This window comes from Jaculus jaculus, chromosome 6 (genome assembly GCF_020740685.1).
Source record: "Jaculus jaculus isolate mJacJac1 chromosome 6, mJacJac1.mat.Y.cur, whole genome shotgun sequence".
NCBI lineage: Eukaryota > Metazoa > Chordata > Mammalia > Rodentia > Dipodidae > Jaculus > Jaculus jaculus.
Genome location: NC_059107.1, coordinates 105,279,297 through 105,303,501, shown reverse-complemented (window position 1 = coordinate 105,303,501; position 24,205 = coordinate 105,279,297). Strand labels below are relative to the sequence as shown.

Sequence of the window (24,205 nt, the reverse complement as noted above, 5' to 3'; positions counted from 1 at the left end):
TGGTGATGAGGGAAGTAGTGAAAAGAGCTGAATTCTACCCTAGTGGTCGTCTAGTATGGGGCCTTTGCTCAAAGCATAATGGCTTATAGTTATCTAAGTAGGAGATGGGTACAGAGCGACTTTTTCATAGAAGATGAGTTGAATGCCCTTGCCAATGAATACATTGTGGATAAGTTAGGTTGTCCACACACACTTTGATGTAGCCCCTCACCCAACTCATGACCATCAAATTCTGCTGTGTCTCTTTATGTTTATACTATTTGTGCCTGTTGCACTCCTACCTGGATCAGCTTCTTTAATTCTGCTTGCTTAATACCCACTGATCCTTCAAGTTGTAATTAAAGTGTCACTTGCTCTCTCAAACCTCTACATTAAATTACAGACTCCTCTTTGACCTTCTAAAGGCTCTGTGCATGCACTCCCCAGAAAGCAATTACCATATCAAATTACAGTTGTTGATTTACACTTCAGAAGCCCCTAGTGTACACCAACTAAGTGGATCTCAGTGAAGAGGGTGTGCTTTTCCTGGCTGTTTCTCTATTTTCTTACATTTTTTCCCTGGAATATGGAATATGCCTAACTTATATTTGTTTGGGATTTCATAGATGGATTAATTAGTTGTTACCTTCTCATTCAAAAGGTTTATGCTTCTGTTGCATGGGTGGTTGTGGTTGTTAGGACTAGTTGTAAAATTGTCCTTTCTTGCTACTTTTATTTAGTTGTGTATGTTAGAGAACATGGATACATTTACATGATGCTAATGGGCATAATAGATATTTCTCAATGCCAAAGGAAAAATTTAACTGCATTAAGTCAAACAGGGAAGGAACACTTTATTCAATGTTATTATAATAGAAGAGAGATGGCAGAATTCAATCTGAACTCAGCTCCACTAAAACAAACAATTGGAGGAATTTAAGGCTCTCATATAATAAGAATAGTAGACCTCCAATGATAGTCAGATACACCCAAAGGAACAGTAAAATTTCTTCTATCTGCAAGGTAGGAAACAGTTGTACAATCTGGAGCAAAACATCTGTCTACAAGAACTTAGCCTCCTATTCAACAGAAAATGACAGATAGAGCTATTTTCATTGATGCTTATACTTAAAGAGCTAGATCTCAGCACTTTGAGAAGGATACCTCTGGGTTGTAAAACTGGTAAAAGACTTTAAATAAAATGTTTACATGTCAGAAAGGTTGAGAAAGAGTTTAATGATCCTCAAGCATGCAAGAAAAGAATTCTGTCAATAAGCTAAGTTCCCATGAACAGAATCAGACTGGCCTAGAACTTCAGATCCTCTTACCTCAGTCTCCAGAGTACAAGAATTATAAGTGTGTACTACAATGCTGAAAGAGACAGACAGGCAGAAAGACACAGACAGTCAGACAGATGGACGGACAGAGGGCAGGAGGAAGGGAAGAAGAGAATGAGGGAGAAAGGGAGGAAAAGAAGGGAGAAATAGATAGAGAGAGATGGGGGAAAATGAATCAAGACAGTCTAGGGTCTACCTGAAGTTTGGTCAAATAGGTTGAATCAGGAGAAATACTAAGACCTTGTCCATATGGCAAGAATAGAGATTGTCAGAATATTCTTTATTAAAATGTAACTGCTGTGACACATGGCTCACGCCTGGTCTACATGGACTTTTGCTTGTCCAATGGGAGTTAAGATTTGCAGGTGCCAGGGAGGAGGTTTTAATGGTGGCTTTATGTTTACAAACTAAGCAGCTGATCTGATTTACAACCCTTTATATGCTTAGCAGCTTTGTTCTTGTCTCTAAAACCAAGCTCTTACAAAATTAACAAAGATGGCCCTTAGGACAACTGGAAATCGCAGCAAACTCTCAATTTCATTTATTTCAAGATGACAAGAAAAAGAAAGCCCCTTGATTCAAAAGATTGCAGCACAGCATCTTTGCAAAATATTGTTTAAGCAAAGTTTCAAGCTTTGTCTTAGTAAAACCTCAATAAGCAGATCCATCAGAAATTCAGAGCACAACTTCCTGAAATCCAAATTTGTTATATACTTTAGTGAGGTGCCTTTCCTTTTTATTATTAAGTAGTTTGACTAACAGAGTGGCTTGAGATATGTTGCCTATTTATTTTGGGAGTAAAAATTGTGGCATATGAAAGAATATTTTGTGAAAAAGTCTATGACCCCCATCCCCACATTTATCTGTTGGAGATTTGGTACTTATTTAAACATTTCTATCTCATTAGTGAAGCACTGATATATCATCATTTTGACACTAGCGATCTAGATTCTTTGACTGTTGGACAGTCAAGGGCTGTGGCACAGTGTGAGTCACACAGGCAAACGGCATTTCTATATGCAAAAGACAAAGATATAGAGAAAGAAATAAGTGGCATTGTCCCATTTTCAGTGCAACTACAACAGAAAAATACCTTGGAATAGCATTAATTAAGGATGTGAACAACCTATACAATGAAAATATAAAAACTCTTGAAAAGGAAATTGAGGAGGACTTGAGAAAATGGAAAGGCATCCTATCGTCCTGGACAGGCAGAATTAACATTGTGAAGATGGCAATCTTACCAAAGGCAATATGCAGATTTAATGCAATACCAATAAAAATCCCAACCTGCTTTTTCACAGAGATAGAAAAAATGATCTCAAAATTCATATGGAATGGCAGAAGGACTTGGATAACCAAGAATATGCTCAGCAAAAGAAACACCTCTGTAGGCATCACCATAACTGATCTAAAGATATTTTTTTTAATTTTTTTAAATTTGTTTTTATTTATTTATTTGAGAGCGACAGACACAGAGAGAAAGACAGATAGAGGGAGAGAAAGAGAATGGGCGCACCAGGGCTTCCAGCCTCTGCAAACGAACTCCAGACGCGTGCGCCCCCTTGTGCATCTGGCTAACGTGGGACATGGGGAACCGAGCCTCGAACCGAGGTTCTTAGGCTTCACAGGCAAGTGCTTAACCACTAAGCCATCTCTCCAGCCCTGATCTAAAGATATTTTAAAGCTATAGTAATAACAACAGCATGGTACTGGCATTAAAACAGGATTATAGACTAATGAAACAGAATCAAGTACATAGACTTTGGGTCAAACAACTATAGCTACTTGATATTTGACAAAGACCCTAAAAATGTAGGCTGTAAAAAAAGGCAGCATTTTCAGCAAATGGTGCTGGATAAACTTGATAACCATATGCAGAAATATGAAACTTGATCCACACATCTCACAATGCACAAAAATCAAGTCTAAATGAATCAAAGACCTCAATATAAGACCAGAAACTTGGCTACAAGTGGAAGAAAAAAATAGAACAAACTTTCCATGATATAGGAATGGGAAAAGACTTCCTGAACAAAACACCAGTATTTCAGGAACTGAAGCAATTAGTCAATCATTGGGATCTCATAAAGCTGAAAAGTTTCTTTACAGACATACAATAAGGAGAGCCAATATATTACCCACAGAATGGGAGAAAATTTTTGATGGGTATCCAACTGACAGAGGCCTAATATATAGAATCTACAAAGAACTCAAAAACCTAAAAAATAAAAAGTCAAACAGCCCACTCACAAAATGGGGCAAAGAACTAGACAGGCAGTTCTTAGAGGAAGAAATACAAATGGCAAACACACCTAAGAAAATGTTCATCATCCCTAATAATCATGGAAATGGAAATTAAAACAACCACAAGATTCCATTACCCTAGTGAGGATAGCAAACATTAAAAAATCAAATGAAAACAAATGCTTGCAAGAATGTGGAGAAGTAGGAACCCTTATCCACTGTTGGTGGGAATGTAAGATGGTACAACCACTATGGAAAGCAATATGGAGACTCCTAAAAAAGTTACCAACAGACCCAGTTATTCCCTTACTGGGCATGTCCCCTAAAAGCTCCACTCCTCAGTTCAGAGAGATTTGTTCAACCATGTTTATAGCTGCACAATTCTTACTAGCTAAGAGCTGGAATCAACCAGATGTCCATCATTAGATGAATGGATAACTAAGATGTAGTATATCTGCACGATGGAATTCTACACAGCAGTAAGGGAAAATGACACAATGAAATCTGAAGAAAAATTGTCAAACCTGGAATAGATCATTTTCAGCATACTCACCCAATCTCAGAAGGATAATCGTCACATGGTCTCACTCATCTGTGGCTCCTAACCTGACTCTGCCTCAAATGCTGACATACCTAATAACCACTTACAGGACCAGACATTTGGGAGGGTACGGTGGGAGGGGAGGGTAAAGGTGGAGGAGGGGAAAACAAAACTGGACCCAAATGGCAATGGCACCATAAAATTATACATCCTAAAAGACAGACTAAATGATTGAACCTCCATCAAGTCCTTAGAGGGAACACCTGAATATCAGGGCCTTAGAGAGGGTATGATGAAGACTGACCTTAATCTTGTCTTGTTTCTCTTTCTCTCTTCCTCTTTTCTCTCCATCTCATTTATATTACCTATCATTTTCTTCTTTCTTTTTTCTTGGTGCTGTCCTGTAACTCCCATATCAGCATGCAGCTAACATCCACAATGAGCTGCTGATCAAAGAGACCTACAAGGTTTCCAAAAATTAGATAGATTTCTATCACACTACTTGGTGACTTACCAAAAGTTAGTGGTAAGACCCTACTGCCAAAGATGCCATATGCTGTTGGCATGGAACGTGGAGTTACCTGGCTGCAATCTGGAAGAGAGTCAGTCCCCAGACAGTTAGCTCGTCTAGTGCCAGAAGTTGCTACATGAGTGACTGGGGGAAAATGACAAAATTTGTCCAAGGAATTAATGGTCTAAGCTATCTAGCATCAAACAACCTGACTTGATGCTTACACAAGTGCAATAGTGGCACACACCCATGGTGGAAAACCAGTTGCTCTTGATTTGGCTAGCTGAACTGTTCAGTGGAATGGAACCCATAGGTGGAAATTGGAAACAAGTCAAAACCATACCCAAAAATGAGCTCACTCTTCATTATCAAGCTCCCACCAATCATGAGCTAAAAGAGGACCTATACCTATTAAATTCTCTCTAAATTAACAATGGTTATCCCATTTATCTGGTGATAACTTCACTCTCTGTTGAATAATTTGCTTCTCTTTTCCAGATGGACACAGATCTTGAGGAGAGAATCAACCCATTGCACCTCACCAGGGCTCCAGCTGAAACCAAGAGTAATTGGGGAAATGAGCAAGAGTTCTGCTTTCTTGGTGAACCTGGTACCAGCACAAGAGTGAAGGAGATAGACACAGAGAACACTCAACTCCTAATCAAACCAGATATCCAGAGAATCAGATGCTCCCAAGACCTCATCACTGAAGTAGACATAAAACGAGCCCAAGATGGCTCAGTGAAATTTGCAGAAGAGGGGGTGGAAAGATTGTTAGGGTAGCATGTTGGGTCATTATACATAGAGACATTGCCTCATACCCATAACTGATGGCTAACCCCACAATGCATAACCCATATTCCTCAACATGGAGGGTCTCTGCAGAGGGAGGAGGACAGGGAGGAGGCTAATGATGGTACCAACATGACTGTATACACACTATGTTTATAACTAATAGAGAAGATTATTTGAAGTGAATGAAAGGTTGAGGAGAAGGAGCACATACTAAAACATTTATAATTCTTTGGTTAGCATTATAAACTTTTCCACCATGTCTCTTCCCTATTAAAAAGAAGTAATTAAAAATATGTGTATCACCAACCAGGCCAAATGCGTGCAATGGGTGCAATAGTGGCACATCTGTTATGGAGGACACCAACTGCTCCTGAATTTGACTGGAGGCCTTCTCCATGGGAGAGAATACATACAAAAACTTACCACAGGAGTAGTCATGAGCCCTGTCTGTTTCTGTGTGGCTAAATGTATATGCTGTGCTCACCAAATTGCCCAATAAGCACTTCTCTTAATGTCCGTACTCATAGATTAGTGCTACTCTCACGGTTGGTTAGAGAACCTTCTCTTTTCAGATGGCAGTGACCCTGGGGATGACTCAGAAGACACCATGGTGCTGAGAAGAAGTGACAGAGGAGTGCTCAGCACTGAAATATCTCTATCACATCTTCCAAGGATCAGGGTCCACTGTGGAAGAGAGAACGTTAAGAGCCAAAGGAAGGGTAGGACTCCTGACAATGTTCTCCTCCAGACACAGAATGGCCTGGATACCCATGACCTCACAGTTCCTGACACTACCTACACAAAAACATCATAATAGGAGGAAAATATCGTAACATTAAAATAAAAGAGAGACTGAGAGATGGAGGGGATATGATGCAGAGTAGAGTTTCAAAGGGGTTAAAGTGAGGGAGGGAATTACCATGGGATGTTGTTTACAATCATGGAAGTTGTCAATGAAATGAAATAAAATAAAATAAATAAAAATATGAATATGGTATTGTTGTTGACTGTGGAAATATAAATGCTTGCTGGAAAATGTCCACTGTGGCTTGCTGCTCCAAGTGTGGTCCTCTGATTGCTAGAATAGATGACACCTGGGAGTTAGTTAGAACTATTAAGTCTTGTACCTCACCCTCGATCCATTAAATGACAACCCTAGGAGATTCACATTTGAATTAACACTTGATAAGCAGTGTACCCAGGAACAGACTTCTTTGCTAATAGCGAAATACAAGGAAATCACTATAGAGCTGGCAGAACAACAGTGCATTAGTATTTTACTTATTTCTGATTAATAGTAGCTTCTAAGTAAATGTTTAAACGAATATAAGCTCATGGAAATAAATGATAACCAGAAACATAGAAACAAATATGGACTATTTGTTGAGATTTCTTTGTAGTAATGAAGTTAGATATCACTTGTGTTTGGCAGATATTCCAGGCAAGTTGAGGAGTGGGGAAATTCTGTAGTTAAAGAAAAGGTAAAACTTCACAAATACTCTTATTGAGGGCTGTTGACATGGCTACCAAAGCCTCCTTGCCATAATATCTGGCTCTAGTTCCAAATGCTCACTCGATAAGAGAAATGATGTAGCTGAGCATGGTGGCGCACACCTTTAATCCCAGCACTTAGGTGGCAGTGTCAGGGTCAGGAGGATCGTCGTGAGTTTGAGGCCATCCTGAGACTGCACAGTGAATTCCAGGTCATCCTGAGATAGAGTGAGACCCGACTTTGAAGAACAAACAAAAAGAAAAAAAGAAAAAAAAAAGAAAGAAGAAAGAAAACTCTTCATCGGGTGTTATCTTGTCAACAGCAATGTTACAATTCATAGAAAAAAATGAAACAGAAATTGGAAAATATGCTTTTGTAGATTTAACTATGAACCCCAGTTACTATAACTGAGATAACTGTGGAAAAACATAGTTCTTTGACTTTCAGTTTCTGTTTTATATCTTTCTTTTCATGTTGTAGTGAAATGCTAACAGCACTACTTACATTTTCTATCTCTGATATTTTGCTTCCATACTCTCCTGTGCTCTCTCTACTGATGCTCTTGTCTGTATTATTTGACTTTATACAGCACTTGTCAAAGTCTTTACAGCCTTTAATCTTTCCAAGAAAAAGTCTCCATTTTCAGTACTCATCCATATTGGATCTTTCAGGAGCATTTGCTTGAGATGATCATTCTAGGCTTTGTAAAGCTTCTCTCTCTCTCTTCTATTGTGCTGCTTTGCTTGCAGGTTAATCTACTATGTTAAACTCCTAACTTAATTGTGATTTAAAAAATGGAATTTTATATATGTGTTACACAAATTTAAGCTGGTGTGGTACCCACAACACCTTCACCATATACCTAAGATTACTAGATTTTTGCCTTTGATTATCTACATTTAAAATGTCCTCATCTTTAAATCCACATTTTAGCCAAACAGAAAAGCTATTTTAAGGGTATAATGTAGAATGTCCACATATTTTTTATTCACATAACAAGCCACAATCTAAATATGTGGCTACATACTCTATAAATAGTTTCTTAAGGTTGCTGTGACTCCAAAACTGGAAGACATGCAATAACATAATTTTACTTTTTCATAGGTTGGGAGTTCAGACATCTATTTTTTATTTTTATTTTTATGTTTTTGATTTTAGAGGTAGGGTTTTACCCCAGCTGAGGCTGACCTGGAATTCACTATGAAGTCTCAGGGTGGCCTTGAACTCTCGATGATCCTCTTACCTCTGCCTCCCGAGTGCTGGGATTAAAGGCGTCCACCACCACACCTGGCTAAATTCAGACATTTAAAATGAGGCACTCAGTAGGGTGAGGGGGGAATACCTGTTGCTCTAAATCATTCCAAGTATTTTTAGTATTATCTTATGTATGATTAAGCATTGACAAAGAGGGAGCTTTTTCCTTAGGGAAAGTAGCTGTGGTGGTTTGATTCAGGTGTCCCCCATAAACTTATGTGTTCTAAATACTTAGGTCCTCAGCTCTTGACAATTTGGGGATTGGAGCCTCCTGGAGGTGATGTATTGTTGGGGGCAGGCTTATGGGTATTATTGATAGCTTCCCCTTGCCAGTGTTTGGCACACTGTCCTGCTGTTATTGTCCACGTGATGTTGACCAGGGGGTGATGTCCACACTTTGCTCATGCCATTGTTTCCCCCTGCCATCATGGACTCTAAGCCAAAACAAACGTTTTATTTCTTTTTTCCCACAAACTGCTCATGGTCAGGTGCTTTTGGCCAGCAACGAGAAGCTGACTGCAACAATAGCTGTCGGGCACTGCCAGGTACAGGCTGGAACCTTCAGGAGAGGGGCCTGAGCTGCCAGGCATTGCTAAGGACCCTCAGGCTATAGGAGGCCACTTCCTCTCCAAGCCCAGCACATCTGAACTTGGGCTTTCCCCATAGCCCAGTGACTTTTGGTCAGTTGCCTAGGAAACTCCTTATCAGCCAGCAGCCTTCACACAGTCCTGAGACCCTAGATCATCTGACCCCCCCCCCCCCCCGCCATGTGCTGGAAGGAATGTCCATAGGTATAGGCTAGCAACATTTAAACCAACCAATCCCCTTAGTGTCCTCCCCCCAACCCTCAGATGCTTATAAACCCATTTCCCTGACAATAAACAGAGAGAGCTGTTCAATTATCTACTGCGAGTGATTTTTCTTATCAGGCACTCACCCATCCTGGTGGCCTGGGTGCCTTGGGGTGGGGGAAGGGACCATGGCTGGGCCCTGGAGGACACAGGAACCCACAGCTGGAACGTGAACAGGGACCCTATGAGGTGGACAGGGTAGGTGAGTGCTCTCCCAGAGGTCTTGGGAGACATCGGCCCATGTGGCCTTGCCTCCACGTTTTTGAGGGCTGGTAGGGTTCTGTTTTTCCTCCTTTATTTTCAGTTTGTGCCATTGCACAGGATCAGACATGACAAACTGGCAGCTGACATCTTTTGGCCGAGGCCACTCTTCAGTATTGACTGAAGGCCAGTCATCTTCTGCCTGGGCCCAGACAACCTGTTGGGTATTGGCAAAAACTCTCTATCTATTTCTCTTTCCTTCATCAGACAGAAGCTATTTTTTTCTTTTTCCTCCTTTAGTATTGTCTTCCAGCAAAAGGAAGCACAGATTTGTAGATTATGCTCTCTTCTGAAGCTAAGGGAATTAAGTGCTCTCAGACAGTGGCCAGCTACTTTTGGGAAGTCCTCCAGGTTGCCTCTTGGATGATTTCTGGGCATCCATGTGGCCCAGACACTAGAACCTGCATAGGTTATATGGCTAGGCAACTAAAAGTTCAGGAAAGAAATTTCCCTTCACTCCCTTTAAGCAGCGAAACTGCAAGCTGTCTTTGCAAGTGCTCCAAAGCAGCTGGAGTCAGAGTCAGGCAGCGGGCTCACATGTGCCCGACAATGGCGCCTAGGTCTGTGCAGGCATCATGTCTCTACCTCCTCTCCCAGCGGCCTCCCGTGGACCCTCTCTTTTCCCAGTGACTCCTTGCAGGTCCCCTCATCTTCAGTGGCCTCCTGGCAGTCCTGGAGGCCCGTCTTTCCCAAAGTTCCTAGGACACCCCCCCTTTCTTCCCCCTTCAGGTAGCCAGACTCAGACTTTGGCATTTGTCTCGGTCAGTCTCAGCCATTACCTCCACGTGTACTAGATCAGACCCACTAAACCAGACCCGGACCTGGGTGAGTGCCCAGGAGCAGGGTTAGGGCTGATATAAAGGTGTATGCAAGCCCCTCCCAGCCATCACAGTGCCAACACCAAGAAGCAGAATGAGACCAAAAATAAAAATAAAAAAAGGTCCGCTTAACTAAAGCCTATGGTGAACTGAAGTGTTATATAAACAATGCCATACTTTGTTACATGGTATCATAAATATTAATACTGAGTTTATGTTCTAGGTCAACTTCAACTTACATAGAGGATTAGTGAAAACAACAGATTTCTCTCTGAAGTGGTGATGTATAATTTGTCAGGTATTTTAAAATAAAAAGAGATTGTTATATTCTGTGACTTAAAAGGAGGAGGCAACTGACCTGACTTCCAGGCCTGCCTGCCTCAAGATAGCAACAAAATTTGCCTTAGTTACTCCTAAGTAAAATAAAAATAATTTCCAAGTGTGTTATTGGCATTAATGACCACAAAATTGTCTTTAGACTACTTGCTTGGCAATGAGTAGTAGGGTTAATAAATTTGTTATGATTTCTCTTAATAGTCTTATAAAGAGATGACTAATTATTGGGTAAAATGAGTTGACTGAAGGAAATGGGAAGGAATTTTTCAGTGTTGGACATAGAATTCTCATTAAAAATACTTTTTGAGGGGTATCTAGATCAGAATGTTAAAATATGTGGATAAAGACATGTGTGTGTGTGTGTGTAGGAAAGAATTTTCAGGCTAAACCTAAACACCATGCCTAAAGTTAGTGATTTTTCAACTTTTTATAAAATCTTAAGGAATAAAAAAACTAATTTTCAGGCTACAATATGTTGGGATAGCTTGTGTAAGCTTTATCAAATTTAAGTCTTGGGAAAAACAAAATTGGTTTATGTTAATAAAAATTTCTATGGTACCAAAACCATTGGTTGTCAAATGGTGTCTTGTCTTTCATGAAAGATTTATCAAGGGTTATAATAAAATTTAGCTAGCTGTTTTGGCTCAAAAAAGAACAGATTCTGCTCTATTGTATGTAAAGTAACTGTCTCATTTTTGGCATCTTAAGTCCAGTGCTTATAATAAAATTAACTCTTAAGACATATTCCCTACTTTAAGGTACAACCTCATGCTCAAACAATGGTCTTCATCTGAGAAAATTAATATTCAAGCTCTGTGGTTCTGTTTCCAACATTCTCTGGATAATTGGTACCCACAAAGGTATCTGAACTAAACAAACATGTTTTCAAACACAGGTGCTAAGACTTTATACTGTCTCACTTGTACTTTTCTAACAATTTCTAGGTTAAATTAACTAGTTCTTTTTGTAAATTAATTGGTATTGTTTTTAAGACATGTAACACATTCCGCCTATACTTATAAGTGTTAGATATTTCAAGTGTAAGATGTGCCTACTTTCTATATCTGAGCTACAGAAAGCTGCCACAGTACAACAAAAATTTAAAAGATTAGATAAAATGATTTTAGAAACTCTTGTGCCCTTCTTCAACTAAATCTATTTCAATAATCAAATGTGCTCTATATGTACATACATCCAGGTTGTACTAATTACCTATATAGAAGCCAAAGTCAACTGGAATCATTGGGGCAAAAAAGGCCAATATTTTGGCCTGTGCTTCCAGGTCATGAGGCCGCTGGAGATGATGGGACACTTCTATACTCACCCCCTGGTAAGTCACTTGTCTTCATGAGCAGGAGGGATATGAAGACCTCAACAAAATTGGTGTGCAGTCTAAAACAGGAGGGTCACAATTGAGGAACAATCAGTCCTGACATCCCAAAGAAAGAAAATTTACTTGGCCAGCATGGCCCTGACTCATCCTAACAGAAAGAAAACACCAGTAACAAAACATAACAAACAAACAAACAAACAAAAAACATCAGTAAGCTATAGGGCTACTCCTGGGTCCCTAAAGTCTCTTTGAAGAGCCATTAGTGACCTCCAAAATTAATCCTTAATTAAATTTTGGCTATCTATATGGTGCTAAAAACTTAGAGAGAAATGCATAACCCAAGATAAAAATACCTTAAATACACAAATGGCCTATTAAGCAATACAACAAGCTTTTCCAAGAGGAGAAACAAAGACCTTAAGACATCTTTTCCCCATAGTTCTAATTCTATAATAATAATAATAAAACTATAGATGGAAAAGGGTTATTTTCAAATCTAGAATTATAAATAAGTTCTGAGACCAAACATGTATATTTTACAGCCTTTAATGACAACCAATGGTTCTCTATTATCAAGGTTAAATGTTGTGTATATGCTAGTGATAAGTCTGCTAATATCTCATCTGTTTTACAAGCCATATTGAATACTGCTGTGCCATTTGATGAACAGTTCTGGAAGAAAATCTCAAACAGCACATGCTCAGATGGTCCTGAAACAATCCAAGCCTGTCTGCCTGGATACCCTCAACCTCAAAAAGGATCAGTTTGCTCTGTGCTCACTTCTCATTACTCCTTACTTTCATTCTTTCTCCCCAGTGTTTTCTTCTGAGACTTATTGGGCTCTGAAAAGCCCAGGCATGAGGCCTAGTGGAACTTCCTGAGCCTAGCTAAAGTTTGGCGACCTGTCTCTGGCCAGCTAGGACTCAGCAAGACACCTAATGGCTTCTGGCCTGCTACTTCTGCATGGCAATTGTAATTACCATTTCAATAGTTACAGTTTACTATTGGAACTTACCTCTTCCTCCATCCTAAAATCCCTGCCTTCGTCCCCAACATGATATAGGCAACTACTCAGAGTAATAAAGCGAGTGTTTTCTCCAAGTTCCTGCATCAAAAAGTCTCCCGACTCAGTGTGGTTTTTCTCTGGTGGCCAGGAGAGGTTTCTGAGTCGTCTGACGCTCATCATCCTCTTCAACCCCTAGGGAGGAACCAGCAGGCCTGGTCCTTCCCTCGGCACCACCTGCCTGACTGGGAAGGAGCCCCACAGAGACTATCTTCCTACACTCCAGGTTCATTAGAATAGATCCCCTCTTTGGGAGAGACTCTCTGACTGCAACAAGTAGCCACTTTGTGTCCCATTCATGTAGAAGTAGTAAGGATCTTAAGTCTTTGTCCTTTGCCATCTAATGGCAGTTAGAGTGTCTTCTCATGAGAGGGAGAAAAAAAGGGGGAGATGATTAGGGTGACTGGACCCCAGAAGGTAAAATGGACAAGAAAAATTTTCTTATCTCTTGCCCAGTTCCAAAGAACTGTTTTTCTGTGTGTACTCTGAGTGCCTGGCTCTGCAAAGGACAAGCCTCGTTCTGTTTGATACATGTCAAGTTGTGTCTATCTGCCTGTCCAGCACTAAGCCAACTAGAGCTGAATGCCTGCTAAATATTTCCATAATCAAGACCAGTGGAGTCAAGACACTGCCCTCCTTTTGTGTAAAAGAAGTAACCATCCCATACATAAATATTTCCTCTCCCACTTATTGTTTCCCAGTCTTCATTGTTTCACAGGTGTAGCTCTACAAGAAAAAATCTACAAACTCTGCCTGCACCAACTGCCTGTGCCAACCGCAAGAGACCTTCATCCCTCTGCTGGTGGGCCTTGGCATGACTTGTCTTGGGGTGCCTTCGGTGATGAGACAATTGGACTTTCTCACAGGTGTGGCTAGCCTTAGATTTCATTACTGCTGAACTTGGGGGCCATGTACGGTCTTGGGACAAAAATATTGTTTTCTTTGTTAATGAATCAAATCTTGTTAAGCTGCTGAAGACCCCACCACCTGGTTCTCTAACCCTTTAGTTACTTGGCTTCTTCTTAGTCCCCTCCTTACTATAGGAACCCTATTACTTGTAGCATCCTGTCTCATCAAATTTCTCAGATAACAAATAACTAATATTGCTAAAGTTGCTACTAATCAAGTCCTCGTAAACCACCTAACTGTGTCTGGACCTATGGTAAATTATAAAGAACTTATCTAGGATGACACTGCCCCATTACAAAAACATGGAAGGAGTTTTCAGGCACTACCATGCACAGGCTGTCTTCAGGAGAGGGGCCTGAGCTTCCAGGCATGGCTAAGGACCCCCCAGCTACAGGAGACCCCTCCCTCTCCAAGCCCAGCACACCTGAACTTAGGCTTTGCACATAACCCAGTGTCCTTTGGCCGGTTGCCTAGTAAAACACCTTATCAGCCAGCAGCCTTCACACAGTCTTGAGACCCTAGATCACCTGACCCCCCACCCCCATTGCCTATGTGCTGGAAAAATTGTCTATAGGCATAGGCTAGCAATAATTAAACCCACCAATCCTCTTAGGGGCCTCCCCCCAACCCTCAGATGCTTATAAATCCAGTTTCCTGACAATAAATGGAGAAAGCTGTCCAACTGTCTCCCAGGAGTGATCCTCTTGTCATGTTCTTACCCACCCTGGTTGCCTGGGCACCTTCAGAAGGACTGCGGCCAGGGTCCAGAGGACACAGGAACCCACAAGTAGCCATTGTTTTCAATTTTTAATATTAAAAACAAAATTGAAATAAATGCCATTATTGATTTCAAATGCAATTTTGAGAAAGAAATAGTTCTAATTTTAATTATGACATTATCACAATTTTGTGATACATGGTTTTTACATTTTTAAGCTCATCTTTATCTTTTATAGATTCTGAATTGTCACTCTAGGAAGACCATATTGTTATGTTATCTTTTTTCTGAAAATTGGTAATTTTAAGGGAACAATTAAATGCATTATTTTGATATAATAAGTAGACCTAGTTGATTTAAGGAATGAATGAATGAATAGAGGGTTGAGGGGAAAGGGCAAATAATAAATGAAAATGAGAAAAAGAGCAAAAAATAAAGAAAGAAAAAAGGATGGAAGGATGAAAATGAAAAGTAACTCATATTTACCACATATGAAGTATTCCTCTCAAAAATAGTGTACAGATTTTAATCAAGACTTTACTTATATATAATTTACAGAAAATAAGAGAGGATCAAATTTAATTAAACCATAAGGAAATTTTCAGATAAGCCACAAAATAGTCTGAGATAGTCAAAAGACAATTTGGTAAGATACAACAAAATCTGTATCATCAAAAGCATAAACTAAGATATAAAAAGAAATTGAAGAGAAAAAACAACCAAATGCACTCTGTAAACTTATTAGATGTTCCAAATTAAAAAATAAAGTCTTTACATATTAATACAATTTATATTTACATAGTAAGCATCTTACCAAAGCAGAGCATATCTATAGATTGTTCATAATGCTCTGATTTCATAGTCATTGAGATGGTCAGCACATTGGGTGAGAAAAGAGTGGAAGGTCTAGTACCCAAAGAGCTCAGAGATTTTTATCAGAAAGTAAAGGTTTTTTGAGAGACCAACTTCCCTGTGGAATAGTGTCTCATCAGAAACAAGGCACTTCTCCAAACATGGTGGAAAGCCATGGTTATTTGTGATAATGAAAATATTCAATAGGTAAAACGCTGTGGGTAAAAGGAGAAATTCCAAGTGCCCATGGGTTTGGTGGCATATTTACTTAGATTCATACTGTGACCCAGTCTTTCCAGTCACCAAAATTATTACTCTTATCCATCTAAAGAGTGATAGCATTTGCATGTTGCCTGGTATATGATTGATCTGCCCCCCTCTTGTAAATCTCATGTTTGGCTGTGAAATATAGAAATGTAAACTTTTCAAAGAAAGGCAAATACCTACATTTCAGGGCCTGTTAGCAATATGTGGACTTTCCATGCAGTCCCAGGGATTCCATCCAATTCAACAGACCATGACTTGCCTCTTGCAAAATGAAACTCTTAACTCAAAGACACATCATTTTGTTAACAGTTCTGTTTGTGGTTTGCCCAGAGGAGAGGTGAAGAAAATTTCTCTGGGTTCTTGGCTTTTAAAAGGTATTTATTGATTTGGCAAATATATAGTATTTTGTAAGGTCAGAGATTTTATTCCAGAAATTAAAAAAAAAATGTTTGCACATGATCAATGTAAACATTCTTAGTTGAATCTGGTGTAGTGAGTATTAGCCAGATTTAGAACAGAAGCAAAGTTCCTGGTACACATGTGCTTCACAGGCATTCCCACATCAGCACCTGTACACAGAAGCCCTTCTACACCAGAGAACAGCTGTGGCTATTAAACCATTTCCCCAAATCTTTTGCAGTTGTTTATAGCATCAAAGTATTAAATTTTTTTTAGTGTGCTGCTTACCCCAATAAAAGAACAAAACTTCAACTTTACCATCTTTTGGTCTCTTTAATATTTTTCCCTTTCTTCCTCTTTTATTCCTCATTTACATATCACTTACTCTTGTTTTTTAATTACTTTTCAGTGAAATTGAAAAAAAACCATAAAATCTTCAATTAGCACTATAAATTTACAAAACAAAATCCTGCACTTTCACCATGATGGTACACCACCCAAAGCAATGGACTAATAAATCATGGACTACACACTCTAAAATAGTAAGTGAAAATACATTTTTCCTTCTTATAAAAAACAATAACATCATTAAATTTAAGCAACCACTAAATACTACAGCCATTTCTTGTGAGAGATAGGATACACTTATTTGGCTAAAATGACACTGAATTTTTTATTGTAACATGACTAGATATTGAATAGAAATTCAAGATATAGCTTTCAAATATATTACTTTTCTATAGTCAAAGACTTAGTGGCTTAAAACAACTCAAATTTATTACCTATCGTTCTTTGGGTTAGAAGTTCAACAAAGTTCTCTTTGGGCTAAAACCAAAGCATCAAACAGGCAGCATTCATTTCTAAACTCCTAGAGGAAAATCTGCTTCTTAGAGTTTTGATTTCTGGAAACCACTGAAATGCCTTGTTTTATTGTTGCTTCAAAGTTTGACCTATCTTCTGCAGCCCAGTCACCCACTGTTTGCAGCTGAGAAAGTGACTAGCCTTTTAAGGATTCATGCTAGACTCACCTAATTAATTCCAGATGTTCTTCTCCATTCTGAATACCTGAATCTTAAGCACATCTAGAAAAACTCCTTTTTCCATGCAAAGTAACATTTATAAGGTCAAGGGATTGAGACAAAGTCTTCTTGAGTATGTAGTTTTGCTTGCCACATGCTCTGTCAGAATTTCCGGGGTTTCATGTGATTTGAAAAATATTCCTGTGCTTTTTGCTACATATAACAAGGTGAAACTTTGGGGATTTGCATTAATTCTGCCTTTGAAGAGCTTCCCAGGCACTTTCATGAGCACTGAAATTTGAGTCACTATAACCTTCAGGACAAGAGCCCATCCTTTTATTCTTTTTCTTCATTGCGAGAAATAAATTCGAAGAATCAGCATGCCCTTTTTAGATTCTTTCTCTAACTTTATGTACCATTTTTTATCTTGGACAAAATCAGAATTGAGTATCTTGGGAACACTGTCAATGTTTTCTGCAGAATATGTTTGTCTATAGGGGGAGGAGTTCATGGAACTGTGTCCCCATTATTTTCACTTCCTGGTCATAATTGGGATATCTTTAAATGATCCTAAAATTTCCAGCCTTTAGGGTAAAAATGTACCAAGTTCAAATGAAATAACATCTACCAGATGCTTTGGCACAATTTTTACACAGTCTACATTGTTTTAAAATGCAGAACGCTATAGATATAGAGAGCTGTCACAGTCTTTAGCTTTCTAAATTAGAGTCTGGAATTCACCCAGTAGAGCATAGTAGCTATAAAGCAAACTGAGTGGATGGTAAGTGACTCGTAATACAGAACTCAAAGTAATCCCTGTGCTGCAATAGACAGCCACAGCAGGGCATATTAAGGTCTGAATTTCTTCCATAATTTGGAATATCTTATAGTAAGAGGTGTAATTTAAATCATTTATGCTACGTTTAATTACCACATCTACTATTCATTGAACATTTAATGTAATTAATGGTATGTGAATACATTTGTTCCATAAATCAGTATCGACTAAGATTTAGAGAGGAAGCTTTTATATTTTGGGTCAACATGTAACCTTAAGTTTTCAGTAATATCAAACAATGATCCCTATGTAATATGGATGATAACATTTAATTATTGCATCAAAATTAAAAAGAAACCAGGCATGGTGGCACACGCCTTTAAACCCAGCACTTGGGAGGTAGAAGTAGAAGGATTGCTGTGAGTTCGAGGCCACCCTGAGACTCCATAGTGAATTCCAGGTCAGCCTAGGCTAGAGTGAGACCCTAACTTGAAAAAAAAAAAAAGAAAAAAAAAACACACAAAAAAGAAATCCACAATATGTATGCTAAGTAGTTTTGTGGCATTAGCATGAGGAAGAAAACCATAGTTCAGCAGAAGTAGACAAAAAAAAATACTAGACCAAATAAAACAATAAATTTGCTGAAATTGGTCCTATTGCTAGATGGAGTAGCTGGTCTTAATAGTATCACTTGAGTTCCCTAAGGTCTCCTAATACAACTTTATGCCATTTAAATATATAGCCAATGAGAATATATTTAATAAGACATTTATTTCATTTGAGGGCTTAAGTGCTGATCTTGAGTTATCCTCTGAAACTGCAAACACCCGTTGACAAAACATCACAGTAAACATTTAGTAGACTAAGATAGAGGTGTTTATTTGGCTACTTTCCTTCAGGCTAGGAGAGTCTGGCCAGACACAAAGAATAGTTATAAGAACGAAAGAGACCCAGAAGACAGAAGCTAGGCAGGCATTCCTTGATGCACTATGGTCCTCTGAGATACAACAGGATTTCATTTACTGGTCAGAAGTCCATGGAAGATGGCATTCCTCTTTTACTATTCCATCCTCCCTCTTGTGTGAGGAATTTAACTCACAACTGCTCATAGTAGCTTCTCAGTAAAAGATTTAATTTTTCAGCTCCTTTTGGTCGCCATATCATTATGTTCTTTGCCTGTGAGAGGAAGTGATATGGACAGTTTCTGCATGTGTCATCAAAGAGCAATAGCCTTGTTCTTTCCTTTTCATTCTCAAGTCTCCATACAGAAATTCTCAAACTGAGCTAGCAATTTTTGGCTTTAGACTGTCCTCTGGCTTTCAAGTAGGAGAAAGCAAAGGGCAGAGATAGCCTGTTTTTAATGGCCACGGATTTCTTCCATCAGCTCTGAACAACCTAATTTCTATGAATAATCTCCACCCCCCCGTCATTGTCATCAGTTTTGGATTTTCTAACCCAAATATCTGAGCTGTCTACTAAAGGAAGGAGAAACTTTTCTATCTGATAATTCTGTTTACGGCTTGTTTAGAAGCAGACGGCACCATTTACAAAAAGTAAGTAGTACACAAATAAGCAGTGGTCAGAGATCCCAAAAGAAAAAAATTAACAGCTTGCTTGTATTTTTTCCTTCTTTTAAGTAATCTATGATCCTTTCTATTTTCATGTGTTCCAATGTCTCATTAACCTCTCCATGTAAACATTCATTTGCTTTATTCACATTTCTTGAATACCTCTTGGATGTCAAAATACTTGGTAAACATGAATGGTACACAGGTTTCACAATGAGACCTAAATTTATCTAGGTCATCTTTGCATTTATTCACACAATAAGGCTGAACTTGATCTTACAGATGAAGAATTCTAGAGCTTGGAAGATAGTGAAGTTAGTAATGTGCTTGCCACCTAAGCATCAGGGTTGAGTGCAGAGCCCCCAGCACCCACATGCAAGCTAGGTGTGCTGACAGACACTTGCATTCACTCCCAGAGCTGAAGATCTCTGAGGCTCGATAACCAGCCAGTCTAGCAGGCTTGGTGACCTTTAGGTTCAGGGAGAGACAGTGAGGTGGACAGCAACTGAGGGAGACACCTAACATCAACATATAGCTTTCATGTGCACGTGTACTCCCATACATGTTTACCCACACTTACAGTAACACATGTACACCCCCCCACACACTAATGATCATATACACATCCATGCAAAAAGAAACAGAAAAAGAAAAGACGGAGATCAAGAAGCGTTGGGCCCTCATTTTACATTTGATGAAAATGAGAATCAAAGACTGCATTAGTGGCAGAAAGAATTCAGGCTGAAACTTGAAATTATCACATTTGTGACCAGTATTCCTTTCCTTGTTCTTGAATTTTATTCAAGTTTTCCCATGTAAAGAGGGCTTGGCTTCCTCAACTCATGAGGTAACATTTACTTTTTTTTTTTTTTCCAGTTTAATTAAAGACAGAAGACTATGTTCTCAGTGTTCTCCTTTAATCATTTACATTTGTGAGTGCCACATGATCGGCCTCTACTACCTGTGCACTTCTTCCTGACTGTGGGCTAATGTGCATGCAGTGGTGGCAAACGGAGGAGGCTGAATTTCAATTTGATTTTGCGAGACATTGTAGCACTTTATTGCCCAAATAGTAGTGATTAAAATTTGATTTGTGCAATGGTATGGAAGACATAATCATGTCAGTGTAGATTGGTTAGAAATTGAGTTCTCAAATTGGAACCTAGCTCCAAATTTCCCTGCCTTTGGAGCCTGCAACACTGAGAAGAATTGCTCATAATGGTAGAAACACCCTGAGTTAATTGGAAACTTTGAGTACAGAAAATATGGCAGACACAGCTATTTTTCATATCCCATGGCTGTGATTCTCCTGTTCACCTAAACCCTCTCCCCCCCACAGTGAAGTTTTAATGAATTGCTATAAAGAGTGAGGTGTTTGAGTCTCAGGGTAGATAATATCATTGGGCTCCAGAAAACCAAAGCAGATGGTATGCTTTAACACAATTTTCGCCTTCATATTTCAATTGTTCAAAAATACTCTCTGCAAAGCTGGTGTCTATTTTATAAAGAGCATTTACACAGTGAGGAAGGAACTAAATGAGTTGGGGAAAGCAGGTTAGACTGCTTGAAGCATTTTATTTTTATTACAACAGAAAGATTTTTAATTAGTTATTTACAGTGTTCTGACTTGGAACTGTCTGCTTTTATGCCAGAAAACACCTCAGCTTCCTTAGTCAAAATGGGTTGATTTCTATCATGTTTTGCTACTTTGAGTGGTATTTTAGAAAGTTAATTAAATTTTAGATTTCTACCATATTTTTAGAATGACAAACTTTATTATCAATCTTCAGCATAATTTATACTATACTAAGTGCTGATAGCTGGCCCAAAAGCAATTATGAGCTTCTCTTCCTGGCCCTAAGCCAGATATGAAAATAAAGGTGAAGAGACAGGCTTAAAAAATCTCAGAAATCTTAGAATCCAATGGAGAAGATATGTATTGCTGGAAGGCTAAGAGGCAGGAATGGACACTTGCTGGAGGTACAAAAACCCTGAAGCACTTCCATTCCTATGGAGAAGTGAAGGATCAATGAAAGTTTACAAGGCAAACAAAGTTGAGCTGGAGAACACAGTTCGGACACTGGAGAAGTGAAAATGAAATCATGGAACATGAACAAGCATGTGGCATCTTTGGTCTATGTGAAATATTTCCCTGCTGGGTAGCTGATTATTGAGACAAGAAATCAGGTGAAAGTATTACGTCCTTGTAGAAATTATTCCATGTTTTTCATAACTCTTCATCTCTTGGATTGTCACTTGCCCTTGCAATAGCCTCGACATTCAGCTTATAATTTTTTCATGTTAGAGTGAGCTAGAGAAGTTAGAAGTTATCAAGAGGGTACAATTTCATCTTCCCATCCCCAAAACTATAAATGTGTCCCAGGAAGTCTCCAATTTTCCAGTGTTTCATTTAGGACAATGATATCCAGAGAAAATAATCAGTGGCTAGTTCTCCTCAGTTTGGGATTCTATTTACATTTGTTTTCTTATGAAACTTTGTCTTCTGAAGTTTCTTACTCTGAAATATCTCTCTCACTCTTTCATAGATTGTTCTTGTTAGAAAACAAACAAGTATATTTGTATCTCCTATGTTGCTTGACCCCCACATCTTACTCCACTTTCTGTGGCAAAAGCAGTGTGTACTCAGCAAACACTGTGAGAATGCTGCTAAAACCCGGTAGCTCCTGCCCACAGACTATGAGTGAAAGATCTGGGACAAATAGAGCTGGTGGACCTCCTCTGTGGGTCTGTTCCATCCCACAGTGAACTTAAAGGCCACACATTCCAGATGGCAGAATCACTAGATGGGACATGGGGTCATGATTGAACACTGCATGAGGAAGACATAAGCATTTATTATGCAAAGCCCCTGGGTTTGTCTAAGATGTCAGCTCAAATAAATCATGCTGATTAATAGAATTGCCACAATTGCTTTGCCTGTTTTCATAATCAGATTTTGGCAGAGGTTTTACAAACACTTTTCGTCTTTCTATGCATGCCTCTCCATTTCTCTCTTGTCTTGATAAGATATCCAGTGACTGATAAGATACTGACAGGCTTAGGCATGTATTCAACATCAAGCACGTGTGTGTGTGTGTGTGTGTGTGTGTGTGTGTGTGTGTGTTCAGACCTACAAAGGATATCATAATATTGTTGACTAATTTTTCAAACGTTTTTATTGACAACTTGCATAATCATAGACAATAAGCCATGATAATTCCTTCCCCTTCCCCACTTTCCCCTTCATAAATCTACTCTCCATCATATCCCCTCCCCTCTCAGTTAGTCTTTTATTTTGACGTCATCGTCTTTTCCTCCTATCTTGAAGATTTTGTGTAGGCAGTGCTAGGTACTGTGAGGTCGTGGACAACCAGGCCATTTTGTGAGAGTAGCATTGATACATGGGTATGAACATTAAGAAAAGTGCTTACTGAGAGCCGTAAGTACCTGCGTGGCTGCGCCTGGGGTGGTGTGTGCATGCTGTCCTTCCCGTGCCTTCTGCCTTGGGACAGGTCTCAGCAGGGGCCTGGGCTCAGAAATGGCTCTGGTACCCTATGAGGTCACTGCGGGAATGAATGGGCCTCCAGAAATTGCACAAGCCTCTTGACACCTTCACCTTTCCAAACCACATCATCCAGATCCGGCAGAACTGGAGGCAACTGGAGGTCGCTGGTGGTTTGGGATGCGGCCGTCGTTCTTTCCACGTATCTGGAGATGGGTGCTGTGGAGCTCAGGGGCTGCTGTGCCTTGGAGCTAGATGTTGGCACTGGACTAGTGGGCATAGTGGCTGCCCTGTTGGGTGCTCATGTGACTATCACGGATCGAAAAGTAGCATTAGAATTTCTTAAATCGAATGTTCAAGCCAACTTACCTCCCCATATCCAACCCAAAGCTGTGGTTAAGGAGCTGACCTGGGGACAAAATTTGGGAAGCTTTTCACCTGGAGAATTTGACCTGATACTTGGAGCTCATATCATATATTTAGAAGAGACCTTCACAGACCTTCAAACACTGGAGCATCTATGTAGCAGCCACTGTGTGATTCTTTTAGCTATGAATGGGACAGTAACTTCTTAGCGATGTTGGAGAAACAGTTTACTGTGAACAAAGTCCACTATGACCCTGAAAGAGATGTGCATATTTACGAAGCTCAGAAGAGAAAACAGAGAGAGGATTTATAGTTGCCTGTATTTTATAAGAATGTTGTCAGTAAGTGGTCATCAGTTAAAGACTAAGACTAGGAATCTAACTTTATTAATAAAATGACTTACAGTGGCTGTCTTTCCAGTCAAAGCTGCTTGAGGGACCATGGACATGTAGCCCACCAAATCAGTGAACATTAAATATGCGTGTGTGATCTGGCGTATGGAGTCCTGGCTCTTTCCTCTGGATGGACAACATGCCGTTGATATGAAGGCATGGTGGAAAGTTGTCTAAGTGAGTGAGCTTGCTCTGGGGAGGTGAAGCCATGCATTCTGGGATGTATACTGTTCGTTCCAGTTTTCTAATTTTTCTGAATGCAAACAGATGTTTAACAGCATACATTCCCTGACACTCTGAACTGTTAAGTGTTAAAGTCAAGTCTTTTGCTCCATTTGTTAGTTTATTTTGAGACAAGGTCTTATTATGTAGCCCTGGATGGGCCTAAAACTTGCTATGTAGATCATGCTGGCCTCAAATTTGTAGTAATCCTCCTGCCTCTGTCTCCTGAATGTTGGGATTACAGGTATTAACTATATTGTCTGCATTTCTATTTAGTTCTTTTTTGTTGCTTTCCCCCTATTTTTGATATTTTCATGCATAGAGTGTATTTTGACTTTATTTTCCACAATTATCTTCTCTTGTCCTCTTCCCCTTTCCATTAGCACCCTTTCTTT

The 24,205-nt window shown here is 39.4% G+C and overlaps 1 pseudogene; it reads left to right on the top strand.

Moving 5' to 3' along the window:
* Positions 1–22,866: 22,866 nt before the first annotated feature.
* On the top strand, positions 22,867–23,509 carry LOC101594891 (annotated as a pseudogene).
* Positions 23,510–24,205: the final 696 nt, after the last annotated feature.